Here is a 16,233-nt window from a genome sequence, read left to right as displayed (position 1 = left end):
GAACAGTGATCTGTGAGAATATTTCATAATTGCATTGCTTGATCAAAGTTAATTATATCTGACATCACTAGATTTCTAAACTTGGTAACAAGTATCTTCAAAATGCTTCCTTAAAATATAGGTGTTTTTATTTATTTTTATTTTATTTATTTACTTTTTATTTTTTGAGCCACAGACAATGACACTCAGGGGTTACTCCTGGCTCTGTGTTCAGAAATCTTTCTTGGCTTGGGGGACCATATGGGACACTGGGGGATCAAACTGAGATCTGTTCTGGGTCAGCCATGTGCAAGGCAAATGCCTTACCGCTGTGCCATTGCTCTGGCCCCAAAATATAGGAGTTTTTATTTTTAAAAGTTTTAATCTGCTTCTTAAGAGTCTGTTCTGTGATGTAAAAAAGGAGTCCTGCTAAACTGATCAGAAGCCTTAAGCCTTATGTGGAGGAAAACCAATTTTTCCCTGTGCAGGAAACTCTAGAATCAAGGAGAAAGTAAGGCCCATATTCTAGTAAAGAATCCATCACAACTTTGTAAGTGAGTTCTAGAAATACTGTGATACATCATTACTGTTATATATTGGGAGAGTAGAGAAATACTTAGAATTCTATGGAAGAAGTTTCACTGTTCATAAAATCAGAGTCTTTGTTTTTTGTTGTTGTTTGTTTGTTTGTTTGTTTTTTGGGCCACATTCAGTGACATTCAGGGGTTATTCCTGGCTATGCACTAAGAAATAACTTCTGACTTGGAGACCATATGGGATGCCAGGGATCGAACCGTGGTCTGTCCTAGGTTAACACATGCAAGGCAAACATCCTACCGCTTGCACCACTTCTCCAGCCCCAGAGCCTTTGATTTTGATTAAAACAGTATTCCTTTTGGTAATTCCAATTTCAAAACCACAAACTTACTGCTAGGTTTGAAGGGAGCTAGGAAAAGGTTATGCATTTGGATTGATGCAAGTTTTCAGAGACATCAGGGGTGGATTCAGGGACCACACATAATTTTTGCTATTTTTAGTTATATTTAAATTCTTTCTCCTAGGTGCTAGAAAGCTAATTGTAGCTGATAGAATCCCTAAATTGACTTCCTTCCTTTTCAATGGTTGGTGCCACTGCTATTAATAGTAAATTCTATTTTTAAAGAGCTTTCAGTCTGTTTCTTTCAGTTTAAGGGCAGTTCTTGGTAAGAAAGATCAAGTTTTGCTTAGGGTGGACGAATGCAAATAAATACAAGGGATAGTGGAATACCAAAGAAAAAAGTCAAGGAATTTTGTGGGAAAATTAGCTTTAAGTTGATTTTGAAACCTTTTTATGATATAATCTGGAGACAATTGGCTTGGAAGTCAATACAAGAATTAAGGGGCTCTTAACACCATCAGAAATGGAGAAAAGGTGAATAGGAGCATCCTAATACAAGAATACAAATGACCAGAGGCTCATGAAGAAATGCTCTCTATCACTAATCATCTGAAATGCAAATCAAAAGAATAATGATATATCAACTCACAGTAGAGGTATTGTCATCAATCAAAAAAGAGCAATAACAACCAATGTTAGCGAAGATGTGGGGGAAAAGGGACCCTCATTCACTGCTGGTAGAAATGTCCACTGAGCTACCTTTTGGGAATACATTATGAATATTCCTCAAAAACTAGAAAATTAGCTTCCATACTACTCATCAATTTCATTTCTGGGAATCTACCCTAAAAGCTCCAAAACACAATGCTTCAATATCTGTACTCCTATGTTCATTTCTGCACATTCACAATGGCCAAAATATAGAAACAACCTAAATGTCCATTAACAGATAATTAGATAAGGAAACTATGGCACATGTATAGAGGAATACTACTTGACCATAAGAAAATATAAATTCATGAAATTTGCTGCAACATTGATGGATCTAGAGAGTATTGTGGTGAGTGAAATTAGAGGGAAAAGAACAGACTCAGAATAACCTCTCATATGTGGTATGTAAAGAAACTTCGCAGAGGACTATCAAATGCCCAATGGCAATAGAAACAAAGAGTAGGAGAACTGGTCTTCAGTAGGAAACTTTCTATGGGAGTAAAAGTAGTGGGAAACACTAAGACAATGGAGAAGGGGAAAAGTTTCTGCTACAGAAACGGGCTGGGTGGTGGGTGGGAAACTGGGGGCACTGATAGAGATTATTGGATATAGGTGAAGGGAGTGGTGTTGGAACAATGTATGCCTGAAACTCAATTGTAAAAATCTTTGTAATTTATGGTGATTCAATAAAACAGAAAACTAAGGAACTCAGTAGCATCTGTTGGTGAATGGATAGTGATTTTTTTTAGTTGGTCTTTATGAGAAAAAAATTCAAGAGATAGTTTGGGGCCCAGAAGATAGCTCAGTGGTTAAAAGCATCTACTTTTCAAGTGTGAAGACATGAATTCAATCCACAGTGCTGTCTCCATGAACTCAGCACAGTTCCAGCTGCTCTTCTATTTTTAATCCCTGATCATCACAATCACAATAGTAGAAAAGGGAAGGAGAAGAGAAGAAAGAGAATAAATATCTCTACTGATTTACTTTTCCTTAAGCAAGTTTAAAAAGCCCTTTTAAAAGCAGAACCATATGTATCTTTTTTGTTACCTCGTTGACTCTTAAAGTGTATTGTATGTTTGGGAAACTGCAGTACATTTTGGTGTTTTGTATATTGCTTATTATCCAGCTATAGTCCAAGTAAAGACAGCAAAAACCCAAACATTTTATTAATAAAGCCTGTATTAATGTAATTTTGGGGAAATGGAATTTATGTTGAAATCCTAGTTAAACATAAATCCCCTTGTCCCATGCTGTCAAAATCCTTTATAAAATATTTATATTTATTTCATACCTATGTATAGTACATGGGCATGCTCTATTTTGTGCTTACAATGAAGCATCTTATAGCCCTTTAATTCTAACATTTGATGATAGAGTACAGAGGATCCAGATAATTGGAATGAGTCTAAGTGATGAGTGAAACACCTCCTTTATCTAACTGAATTTTGAGGTAGCCTGGTTTTCCCAGTGCTATTCAGAAGACCTTGTACACTTTAGCTTCTCAAAGCGCCAGTCCTCTAATTCTTCTAGAGCGAATACCTTGCTTTCTTGGTTTTTTTTCCTGTAATTATGGAGGGTTGCAAAGCCCTGATAATATAGATTAGGGAAGAGCAGTGTCTACAGACAAGACAGAAACTATTCAGAGTATGGTGCAGGATCCTGTCCCTTTTAGAATGGAAGCCCATGCTTCAAAATTTAATTCTTGACATGTTGCACAAAATGCATAAAGTGCTTCATTTTTCCCCAACTCAAATAGCTGAGGATGTGCAAATGGATTCATTTATGTGGGGGTGGAGGAGTCATGCTGTAGTCTGTCTTGATGTTCCCTTTGAGTTCAAGGAAAAGTGCTAGGTCGGAAGACATAAATAGCTATTCCAAGGAAAAGTTTTAAAAATCTCCCCTCTCACTCCTTCCATCCTAGTTTCAGAATGATGACAATGTGGATCCTATGGGAAGGCCACAAAAATAGCAGTAGGTCAAGATTCCTATTTGCTTTGGCTTCGTTTTCTTGTTGTGACAACAAGGATGGAACTCGTTACATCAAAATTTGTGCAAAGCCCTTTTCAGCTGCAGGATTTATGAGGTAAATGACCAAATAAATTAGAACTGGGTCAAGGACAAGAGGGTTTAATGAAGGAGGCCCGTGGTTTCTTGCTTGTCATGAATGATGTATAGAATGAGGTAATGCAACCAAAATTAAGTGAGAGCTGCAGTCACTTTCCACACAGCTGGGAGTGAAGCTTTTTGATGACTATATGATTTTTTAAAAAACATCCAGAGCATCAGAAGGCCTGAGCTCTAAAATTACATTACCTTGCAACCTTTTGTCCATGTCTCTCTGGCCTTCAAGGAAGGAGGGCTGTCTCTAAGGGGTAGCACAGATATTTTGAGATTTGGAGGTTAAAAAAAAGGCCTTTTCTCTAATTGATTCTACCATTTGTGGTCTAATAGTTCTCCAGCCTGAGAAATCAGCCTGATTGGTATTGAAACCTGAAGAATGGGGAAGGTATGCTCAGAAAAGATAAAAATTGAAAATCTGCAAAGGAAAAATATGTTTAAAGGGAGCTAATTGATTAAAGGAGAGTTTATAAAAAAAAATAGCCCCAATGATGCACTTAGAAACAACAGGACTTTTCCTTGTCTTAACCCTCTCTTAACTTGAGCATGTATTTTTGATACTCAACATAAGCTCTCTTTCTGCTCATAAAATTTCCTTCTGAGGAAGAAAGGTGGAGGACATTAGATCTGACTGAATAGCCTTGAACCTCCTCTGTAAACTAAAAGGGATATATGCCAGGAAAAACTTTTATTTTAATTTGAGGGAGGTAATGTCAGAGGCCAACAAATATCAATGCTCATTTTCATTCTGATTTCCAACTCACTTCTTATTTAATGCTAGGATTTTCAACTTTGAAGTAGACAAAGTTTCTACTTCTGAATTGGGCTGTGCATTTGCCTTTTTCATAAATTCTGCTTATATTTTTAGTCTACTTATATATTTAATATATACAGTTAATATAATATATTTAGATTCTTTTGGCCTATTAGTTTCTTTCAGAGGAGAGGAAATATATTTGGAAGATTACTAGAGAGCAACAGAGAGAAAAAACATTAGTTAAGAAACCACTTTGAGTCCATAGAATTGGACAGATTATTAAGAGGAAACTTTCATCCACCATCAGTGAAAGTGGAACAAAATATAATCTAGTTTGTTCCTCTGATGTCGTAGCATTAGTAAGATACTTGAATAATCAAAGAAAATATTTTATGGAACGTTCATGACAATTCCAAATGTGCTATTGGATGTTCATTTTTATTCAGTCTTCATTATTTGATAACTTCCTAAACTGAGAAATTTAAATAATAAGAAAATTCTCTGACTTATTGTTAGCAGAAAGAAAAACAAACTAATATAGTGGCATTAACCCTTAATCTATATCTTTCAGAATTCCTTGATAAGTATCTGCTGACCATAAGCACATGATAAATAGTTGAAAAACACATTAGAAAACAATCTACATGAGTATGTATTATCAGAGACAGATGACAGCATTCAAAATTGTACCTTATAATTTAAGAAAGTAGAGCTTTTTGGTAGAACCAATGTGAGTAGTATCTGAAATGATTAAAGACATTTTATAAACGTTTTTAAATAAAAAGAAAAATGGTCCTCCAAGAACCACCAGGAATGATTCCTGAGCACGAGTCAGGAGTAAACACTGAGTACAGCTGAGTGTAGTCTCCAAAGAAACAAAATGAGACAGAGAGAAGCAATAACAAACATATTAAAGAACAAAGTCTTAAATTTTTTCAAAGAAGAAAAGACATATTTAAAAGTAACTAAAAGTTCTAGAAGGAAATGAATGTAATTGAATGCAATTGAAGTAAAAATTAGTAAAATGGAAGTTAAACCTAAGAAAATTATACAGGAACTAGTATTAAAAAATAAAAAATTAAGAAGTATCTAGGCAGATCCAGTTTGAGTATATTTAACAAAGTATAAAATATAGTATATTCTCTATGTATTATAAAATGTATATATCATGTATTTATATACATTAATCATAGTTCCTCACGGGAAAGAATAAGGAAATAAAAGAAAGGCAATTAAATTACACTAGAGTTAAAGGTAGACTGAAGTTCTAATTGTGAAAAACAATAATTTTCTAAGCAAGAGTTTATGAAATAAAATCTCAGAACTCGGGGCCGGCAAGGTGGCGCTAGAGTTAAGGCATCTGCCTTGCAAGCGCTAGCCAAGGGAAGACCACGGTTCGATCCCCCGGCGTCCCAAATGGTCCCCCCAAGCCAGGGGCAATTTCTGAGCGCTTAGCCAGGAGTAACCCCTGAGTATCAAATGGGTGTGGCCCAAAAACCTAAATAAATAAATAAATAAATAAATAAATAAATAAAATAAAATCTCAGAACTCAAAACAAATATTAAATTTGGAAATGATTTTTAAAAAAGCTACAGTGTGCTGTTTATAAGAACTGGAAACAAGCTTTTTAATGGCCAATGGCCAAAAGTGTCAAGAAAAAATTTAGTGATTACAAACCTTCTACCATGACATTTTGGCTGGATATAGAATTTTTCCTCTACTTAGTATTTTACTTTTAAGCTTTACTTAATTAAAAATGCATATGGTGGGGCCAGAGAGATAGCATGGAAGGCATTTGCCTTTCATGCAGAAGGTCATTGGTTCAAATCCCATATGGTCCCCCAAGCCTGCCAGGAGCAATTTCTGAGCATGGAGCCAGGAGTAAGCCCTGAGCGCTGCCGGATGTGACCTCCCAAAAAATGCATATGGTAAAATTGATTTTTGAATATACAGTTCTGTGATTTTTAAAACACATTCTTTAATATTTATATCATTAAATATATATTTATTTAAATAGAATCAAATAGTTGATCAGTTCTATCATCCCTCAAATCTCCCTCATGCTCCTCTTCATGGTAAGATGTTAATCAATGTTACGTACCGTGTGTGTGTGTGTGTGTGTGTGTGTGTGTGTGTGTGTGTGTGTGTGTGTGTTTTGGGCCATACTCAAAAGCTCTGGGGACCTTGGGTGGTGAGCATTTATGTTTATATTTCTTTTGAACTATCTCCTTGCCCCAATGCTCTGTTCATGATTGATATAGATTTGTCTTTTTTACAATGCCTTATCAGTGGAGGTATAAAATATGCAATTATTTGACAATGGTTTCTTTTTTAGTTTAGTTGTTTTTGTTTTGTTGGGGGCGTCACACCTGGCAGCGCTCAGGGGTTGCTCCTGGCTCTGTGCTCAGAAGTCACTCCTGGAAGGCTCAGGGGACTATAAGGGATATGGGATTCGAACTGGGGTCTGCCCTGCATTGGCCACATGCAAGGCAAACACCTTATTACTGTGCTATTGCTCTGGCCCTCTACATTAGTTTCTTTTAGTCTGCATAACATCTTAGAAACTGTCATGCTGTTGTGAGTATATACACTTAAAATTGAATGCCATGAGATACACAGTTATAAAGTTGTTCATAGTTTTTAGCCATACAATGTTCCAACACCCATCATTTCTTTATCATCTTTTCTTTACTTTTCCTGCCACTAAAGCCCCTTGTTTCACTCTGTCCCCACCAATCTGCTACTATGGCAGATACCTTCCTCCTCCTCCTAGCCTCTTCCTCTTCCTCACCTTCCTCCTATTTTTCTCCTTCTCCTACCCCTTTCCTCCTCCTTCTCCTTCTTCCCTTTCTTCTCCTCTTTTCTTTCTCCTCCTCCCTTTCCTCCTTCTCCCCTTCCCCCCCTCCTCCCCTCATCCCCTCACCTCTCTTTCCCTTCCCCTTCTCCCTTTCCCCTTCTTCCCTTTCTCCTTCTTCCCTTTCTCCTTCTCTTTTCTTCCTCCTCCTCCTTCCCTTCCTCCTTCTCCCCTTCCCCCTCCTCCCCTCATCCCCTCACCTCTCCAGCCTTCCCCCTTCTCCCTTTCCCCCTCTTCCTCCTCTTCCTCCTCCTCCTTCTCCCTCCTCCTTTTTTCTTATTCTTATTTCTTCTCCTCCTCCTCCACCTTCTCCTCCTCCTCTTCCTGCTCCTCCTTCTTCTCCTCCTCCTCCTCTTCCTCCTCCTCCTTCTTTTCCTCATCATCGTCTTTGTCCTCCTCTTCTTCTACTTCCCGACCTCCTTCTTCCTTCTCCTTCTCTTTTCTCTCCTCCTCTTTCTTCTTCTCCTCCTCTCTCTCCTCTTCCTCCTTTTTATTCCTCTTCTCCTTTTCCTATTAAGCACTATGGTTTGTAATACAGTTACTGGAAGAATATCATGCATATCAATTTACCTCCTTTCTGGATAAGCATACAGTTCTTGTCCAGAGTTGTCCTTTTCATAGTGATTTCTGCTTAGTGATCCCTAACCCTTTGTGGTAACTTCCCACCATGGACCAGTTCTTCTGGCCCTATTTTTATTGGACATAGACTTTGGGGGGGGGGTTGCGCCACACCCGGTGACATTCAGGGGTTACTACTGGCTCTGTGCTTAGAAATCACTCCTGGCTTGGGGAACCATATGGGACACCGGAAATCGAACCCAGGTTTGTCCTGGGTCAACTGTGTGCAAGGCAAATGCCCTACAGCTGTGCTATCACTCTGGACACAGACTTTTTTAAGTTGATGTTTTATATTCCAAATTTGGGGATGGAAATCAAGAAGAAATGTTGCACACATAGTTTAAACAAGCCTAGGATATGTCCATGTTGGTTATAAAATAACAATGTGAGAAATTGCATGGTTTAGAGTTAAAATGACATAAAAATCAAAAGTATACAAAAGTATATACAGTATGTATATAGTCTTAGCTGCCCCAAACTTCAGGCCTGCCAATTTTGTGGCTGATATCTCCAGACAAATAAGGAAACTATCACCTCGTATCCCCACTTCTGTACATCCAGTGGTTCCTATAGCCACACCACAACCCAGAGTCAGTGCAAGTGGCCAATGCAATAGATTCATCTAACTCTGATAGCAAGGCACAACTAGTAGCAGAAACTCATGGATTATATTACAGACCTTTCAGCTGACTGCATGAAACACCCCTCTTCAGGAGTTCTGCCTTGTTGATGTCCTGGTAGCTGCACTCACGACCCACTATACAAGTGCGCAGTGTCTATGACCCAGCTTCACTTCTTTCACACTAATCTCTGCAGAGACTCCTAGCACCCAAAAACTCCAGGTATGCCAGCTTTGTGGCTGACATCTTCAGGGACAATTTGGAGCCAGGGCAGGTCATTTCTCTTTGTGCCTCTGTTCTTTCAAAATTCCCAGCAGACACACCCATGATCCTCTTCCATATGAGCTCATTGGCCCAGCTCCACAGATACTCAAAGTTTTAAATTATGAGGCTGAATAATTGGCCCTCATAATTTTAATACTGACAGTAGGAACACACACCAAATTAGATGTGAAATTATCACAGAAGTTCACGTAAGCTCAACAAATAAAATCAACTACAGAAAGCTCAAATAGCAATACACAGCTTAGACAATGACATAATCACCCCATTGAGAGACAACACAACAACAATTTTCACAAATTTTTCTTTTAACAAAATTTTGTCTATATTAAATTACCATTTAGTTGTACCAAACAATAATAGGTAAAGTATTCATACCTACCAAGAAACAGGCTTGTGAGGATTTGGGAAACTAGTGACAAGGGAAGAAGGACTATTACACTTGTGGTTGGATTGGTGTTGAAATATTGAATGAAAGAAATAACTGTATTATGAGCAACTCTGTAAACCTCAGTGTCTAAAATAAGAAATTTAATTGAAAATATATAATGTATACAAGACAGGAAGACTTTGCTTGAAATTAACATAAACTTTTCTAATTGTAGTGGAACTAAATGAGAAACCTTTTAAAATCCAATATTGTTGATCATTTAAATAACCATTTCTAAGTAAATCATGGATCAACTAATAAATAATAATGAAGAGATATATTTATAATGAAACAGAAATGAAAATGTCATAGGTAAAGTCATGTGAGGAAGCTCTCATATGCTATGCAGTGGTCCTCAAACTATGGCCCGCGGGCCACATATTGTATTTGTATCTGTTCTGTTTCTTCATTGCAAAATAAGATATATGCAGTGTGCATAAGAATTAGTTCATAAGTTTTGTTTTTACTATAGTCAGACCCTCCAATGGTCTGAGGGACAGTGAACTGGCCCCCTGTTTAAAAAGTTTGAGGACCCTGCAGGGTGTAATCAACTTCAACCTCTTCTACAAGCTTCAGAGAGGTGAAGAGTATTATTAATTAAGTATTAGTGAATTAAATCTTTTATTAGCAAAGAAATAGAACAACAAATAAAAACTAACTAAAAAGAAAATGTGAGACTGAGAACACAAATTAATGGAATCAGAAACTAAAGACTAGAAGATTTAACAATACCCAAGAATGGATCTACTGTGTTTCTTTATGCTTTCTTTCCTTGGAAAATAGAATTATTTACTTAATTGGTAACTGAGAAAAATAAATTGCCCTTACTCAGCTCAGCTCTGCCCTTCGGTTTTCAGAGAAAACCTGTCTAGAGTCATTAAGATTTTTCCTCTGCTTCTCCATGCCAGAGATTTTTCTTAGGCTGCCTTTTGAGGGACTTTTCTTAGTCAGTAAATCAGTTCAAACCTGACTCTCATTTTAAGCCACCACCTCCCAGCTAGCTTTTATCAAAGTCACACTTTCTTATTTTATTCTTCAACTTGGTTCTTAACATGTGTGGAAAAGAGGAAACCACAAAGAAATCTTTCTTAGGAATGAATAAGAAAATGTTGATAAGATAAAGTAGACATTCAAAAGATAAAAAAGCAGAGAATGAATAACCAAATACTTCATAAGCTACAAAACTTTAATGGAGTAGTATATTTGTTAAAATTAATTTACCAAAAACTGACTAAATAAGAAACAAATAATAATAAGCAGTAACAAAATTCAATCTTTTATAAAAACTCTTCACATATTTATACATACTGACAACCATTTATGGGTGAGATCTATCAAACATTTACTTTGGTATAAATTTTCCATATTAAAAAATAAATACTAACTCATTTTATTATATTAGTATGACATTAATAGAGTCAAAGGTGCTACAAATAAAAAATTTTATTCTAAAAAAGGAAAATTTCAGACTAATAATCACTAATAGAATACAGCCAAAAATAATATGCAATTTATTTGCTAGTCAGAAACTAATTGTATGCTTGTGTTCATGTGTATGCTGCATAAATATATGTGCATATGAAAACAACATGGCACCTACTAAGCAATATAAAAACTACTTAACAGTAGAGTCTCTCAATGTCATTACCAGATTAAATTATCATCATTTGAATAAAAGCAGACAAAGGCACTTGAAAAAATTCAACATATCTTAATACTTAGCAAATTCTTAGTAAAATAGAAAAGAGGAAGAGAGTTGAAAGGTTATCTATAAAAATTTAGAGTAAACATTGTACTCTATAGTATTATCTTTAAAAAGAACAAGAGTGTCTCACCACACAGAGAGGATCTGCTCAAAAATGTATAGGAAAAATAAATAAAAGATATACAAATTAGAAAAGAAGAAACACATTTTTCTTTTTTTTTTTTTTTTGGCTATGTATTTATATAACCAAAAGAGACTGTCAAATAATTGAAGTAGCAAAGTTGTTGGATAGAAAGAAGCCTGCTGTAGGTTTGAATTTCCTAAAGGAGTTTAGGTGGAGAGTTTCAGTTATGCACTTGAAACCAACTTGTGGAAAGAAATGGGGTGAAGCAGATTGGTCAGAGGGAGAAAAGGGGGCTCAATACCTTTCTAAAGAAGGTCCCCAAACAACTTCATAAAAAGGTCTGAGACTGACAAATCTCTTGACAAATGTTGAGGATTGGTCAGGTCTTTATAACTGGATAGTTACTAGGGTTCGGTTCTGAGGAGGGGTGTGGCTCTGAGCTGAGCAGTTATTCCCACCAATTCTCCTTGCCAATGACAAACTGTAGGCCTTGGGTGTCAAAATTTATCAACGAACAGTGGGAGGAGGCATTGGGGGGGTAAGGGAATTATAATAGGACCAGCGCTGATGTAAGGACATCGTGGAGGACCATGGGCACTTGGGTACTGCTGATGGGGTGCAATAATTTTGTATATCAACACAATAAATTTAAACACTATTGTAATTCTATTATATAAACTAAATAATAAATATCTCAGTAGAAAAAATTAAGTGGGGTACCAGTAAAGACTAGCTGCTGCTATGCTTGCATATAATTGAATTCCTTGTGACTGAAGGTTTGTTTTGTTTTTGAGCCACTGGTTGATTTAAGTTCTGAGAGTCAGATTTCAAGATAGAGAGTAAATTTACTATAGCTTTCATTGTTATGGCAGGTCTTAGGGACACAACTATTATTCACTGACCCTTACCCTTCCATATCACCTTTCTGGGTTCAAAGGCTACCTGGTGAATAATTCAGATCTTCATGACTAAGAGGTGTAACACCCTGGGCCTGGTGTCCTTCTTAAGCCAGAATTGCTTTAACTATATACTTTCAATCAAAATTGAACAAGCTGGGTTCAATGCTTAAAGGAGAATCACCCACATGACAAATATTGTCAACATCATGTACAGGCAACTCCTGATAATTAATGTAAATTAATGTGAATAGTTCTGCCATTCCTAACCTGCTAATCATTATCCTTGCAGCATCTAATTTTTCTCCTCTAGCTGGGTTGATACTCACCTACTTGGCACCATTAAGTCAATATTGGCTGTCTGTAGCTGGCAGCCATGCAAACTGGTCAGGATCTGTGCCTTTGGTCAATGTATTATCTCTTCAAATCTCATAATTTTTTGAAAAAAATTTGTTGAGTAACTGTGAAACAAAGCTATTCACGATTGATTTTCAGGCATAAGGTGTTCCAACACCAATTCCTCTCTTCATGCAGACCCTTATACATTTTAATATTATGTATGGAAGTCAAATCAGGGGCCAGAATAATAGTACAGAAGGCTAGGGTGTTTATCTTCAATGTGACTAAATCGGGTTGGATTCCCTGAACCCCATCTGATACTCCAGCACCATCAGGAGTAATTCTTAAGTGCAGAGCCATGAATAACCTTTGAGCATCATTATGTGTGGCTCAAAAATGAAAAGATAAAAGATAAATCAAAATGGATTAAAGGCCTCAATATCAGACCTGAATGAATAAGTTTCTGTGAAAAAACATAGGCAGAACTCTCCAAGGCACTGAAGTTAGAGGCATCTTAAATGAGTGAATGCCACTGGCCTAGCAAACAGAAGAAAAGATAATCAAATGGAACTTCATTAAATTAAGAAACCTCTACACCTCAAAAGGAAAAAGTACAAAATTGCCCACAGTCGAAGAGAAAGTTTTTTGAGAATTCTCATCTGATAAAGGATTGATATCTAAGCTATATAAAGCATTGCTAACAACTTTACAAGAAAAACGTCCAATCCCATCAAAAAATTGGAAGAGAAGATGATCAAAAATTTTCTCAAAGAAGACATATGAATGGCCAAAAGGCATATGAAAAATGTTCTGCATCACTACTATCAGGGAAATACAAACTAAAACAACAATGAGATATCACCTCAAACCACAGAGACTGGCACACACCACAAAATACTAAAACAACTAGTATTGGCATTGATGGGACAGGGAAGAAGGGACCTTCATTCATTGCTGATGAGAGTTTACAGCTTTTTGGAAAAACAATGTGAACATTCCTGAAAACAACTAGGACTTAAGCTTCCTTTTGAATAGGAATTGCACTTCTTGGAATGAACCACAAGGGTCCAAAAACACAATGCAGAAAAGATATTTGCATATATGTTCATTACAGCCTCAGCTTTAAACAGTTAAGAGTTGCCATCTGGCTTCGATTGTTTCAGGGTCTTGTATTAACACTGCTTAGTGCGCCTGGATCTATAATGGATTTTGCTGCCACCAGGAACCCAGGCTGAATAGTACCCTCTCACCAGCATCTTCCTTATTGCTTTAGTGCTACATCTGGGGCATTATCATCCTGTGAAATTTTTTTTATCTTACATGGTAAGTCCATTCTTGTGTGTCCATTAATTTGAGTTTTTAATTCCTACTTTTTATTTTGGCAGTTTTAGCATTTATACTTTAGTGTGAATGAGAGGAAACCAAACTTTTTCTATAAAGGGCAAAAGGACATATTTTAGGTGTTATGAGCCACAAACAGCCTTGCTTGCAGATCCTCTTTATTTTTTACAGTCCTCTAAAAACATTCTTAGCTTGCGGACTGTACAAAAATAAGACATGGGCTGGATTTGACCAAGAGGCCCTATTAGTGAACCCAAGAATCATCACTTTCTCTTATTTCTGGGAACCACTAACAAAGTATTTGTCCAGTCTCCTTACCTGTTTGTCCTGCCACAGTGCCCTAATTTAATAGATACTCCATTCTTCAACTCCCTGTTTCTCTGAGCCAGCTTCCTGAGAAATGTGGTCAGGGCCTCCTTTCCTTCTTCTGCTGGTACATGAGTGCTGGGTCTCCTTTTGACCCAAATTTTTACTTAGATTAATCATGTCTCTGGTGAGGTAAAGCTTATTGATAACTTTTGTTGTGTGGTGGAGGCAGGTGACAAGGTGTGTGTGTGTGTGTGTGTGTGTGTGTGTGTGTGTGTGTGTGTGAGAGAGAGAGAGAGAGAGAGTGAGAGAGAGAGAGAGAGAAAGAGAGAGAATGTGTTTTGTGTGTCTGTGTATTGTGTATTCGCACTCATGCATGTGCTACAAGAGAGAGAACAAGCTTTCACATATGCAAGAGAAAAGGGCTAGAGTGGTCTCAAACTTTTTAAACAGGGGGCCAGTTCATTGTCCCTCAGACTGTTGGAGGGCTGGATTATAGTAAAAACAAAAACTATGAAGAAATTCCTATGCACACTGCATATACCTTATTTTGAAATGAAGAAACAAAACAGGAACAAATACAATATGTGGCCCAACAGCCATAGTTTGAGGACCACTGGCAGGAACAGGTTAGCTTTGCTGCAAGTATTTGAATAGAAAAAATAGTTTCAGGTGTATCTGAACTCAGCTGACCTGTGTAAGTGAAAGCACAAACTTCTCTGGAGCTTTGCTATTCTTAGTGTTAAGTCAAGTTGCTTCTTTCCTCTTTCCCTCAGGCTGCAAGATAGGAGTCATTTTGCATGTTATTATGAGGGTCTTTAGACTGTCATACTGAGTTTTTGTTTTTGTTTGCTTGTTTGTTTTGGGGACACATCAGCACCACACAGGTGCTACTTCTGGCAGGCTTGGGGGATCAAGCATAGGGATCGAATCCAGGTTGGCCATGCATGCAAACACGCTACCCACCATATTATAGCTCCAGTGCCTGCCACACTGGATTTTTCATTGAAAATTCTATTAATCTCAATGGTATTATTTTTCAAAAAGATTAAACTTAGTGGCATAAACTATCTAATTCCACTGTTCTCATCATTTTTTTATTCATCGTTTTCTGATATCCAGTGAATCATTTTTTTTATGTTCTTTCATGGAACACTCTCTCATCTTACTAGCAAGAATTTGAACAATTTCACCTTTACCTGGTACCAGTGATGGGCCTTCATGGCTAGTCAGGAAAAAAATGGCCAAAATTTTACCTTAGTGTCAGTCTTTCAGGGATTCTTTCAGGTTTGGCTCTCCAGGAAGCAAAACCTGCAAGAAACAGTAGCCTTGAAGAAGCCATACTTTTAGGTTGATACTGGGAACAGGAGAGAAGTAGTAACAGAGAGAAAAAGACGAGCTGGGATATAATGTCAATAAACATTTTGATAGGGGTGATTTAGAGCAGCCATAATCTTTCAGAGGAAATCGAACTGGTCCCAGATGAGGAACCCTTATTTCCTATCAATAAATATTTTATAGTGGACTCCCCAGGAAAGAGATGTAATCTTAGGTAAGTTGTTTCCTAAAAAGGATCAAGAGCTGGGACTGTTTGCTAGTTGCATAGCCTACCATTGGGCAAATAAGTCCCAGATGCTATTACCAAACTCTTTATCCTTGTCCACAAAGGTGAACATCCTCAAAGGTTTTACTGCAAAAAAAAATTAAAAACAATAATCTTTAAAAAGAATAGCAAAAATTTGTAGGTTCAAGAGTCATAAGGTAAGCGATCTGCACCACTAAGGACTGAGGCAGAAGGGGGAGTTTGGTGGATCCCAAGACAGCATCATGAAACTTAAAATGAGAAAGTCCCCAGCTTGAGCTCAGTAGAGTGAGAACTGCAAGAATTCAGCTAGTTCGTTATAATCTGTAGCTGTGCATTTCTTTCAGTCAAGGAACTACACAACAACACTTAGTAATAGTCTGTACATCAAGTTCACAATGGGAAAGCTAAGCAGAACCCCACCACACCTTGTGACTGAAGAAGCTAGTTCTGGAGATCAAACCAACACCTGCCACCTAAATAACATTTCTGGTCAGGACTTTAGAGAGGAAATGTTACAAATGTTTAATGAACTTAGAGGATTGAAGGAATGAACAGCCCAGAAATCTCAAGAAAAAATGATAATATAAATAAAAAAAAAACTTCAAACAGAAATATCAGGACTAAAAAACAGGGTTGGTGAAATAAAAATATCACTGGGAAACCTCACCAGCAGAGTAACAGTTGCTGTGG

The sequence above is a fragment of the Suncus etruscus genome, chromosome 2 (genome assembly GCF_024139225.1).
Source record: "Suncus etruscus isolate mSunEtr1 chromosome 2, mSunEtr1.pri.cur, whole genome shotgun sequence".
Taxonomy (NCBI): domain Eukaryota; kingdom Metazoa; phylum Chordata; class Mammalia; order Eulipotyphla; family Soricidae; genus Suncus; species Suncus etruscus.
This window is presented reverse-complemented; position numbering follows the sequence as displayed.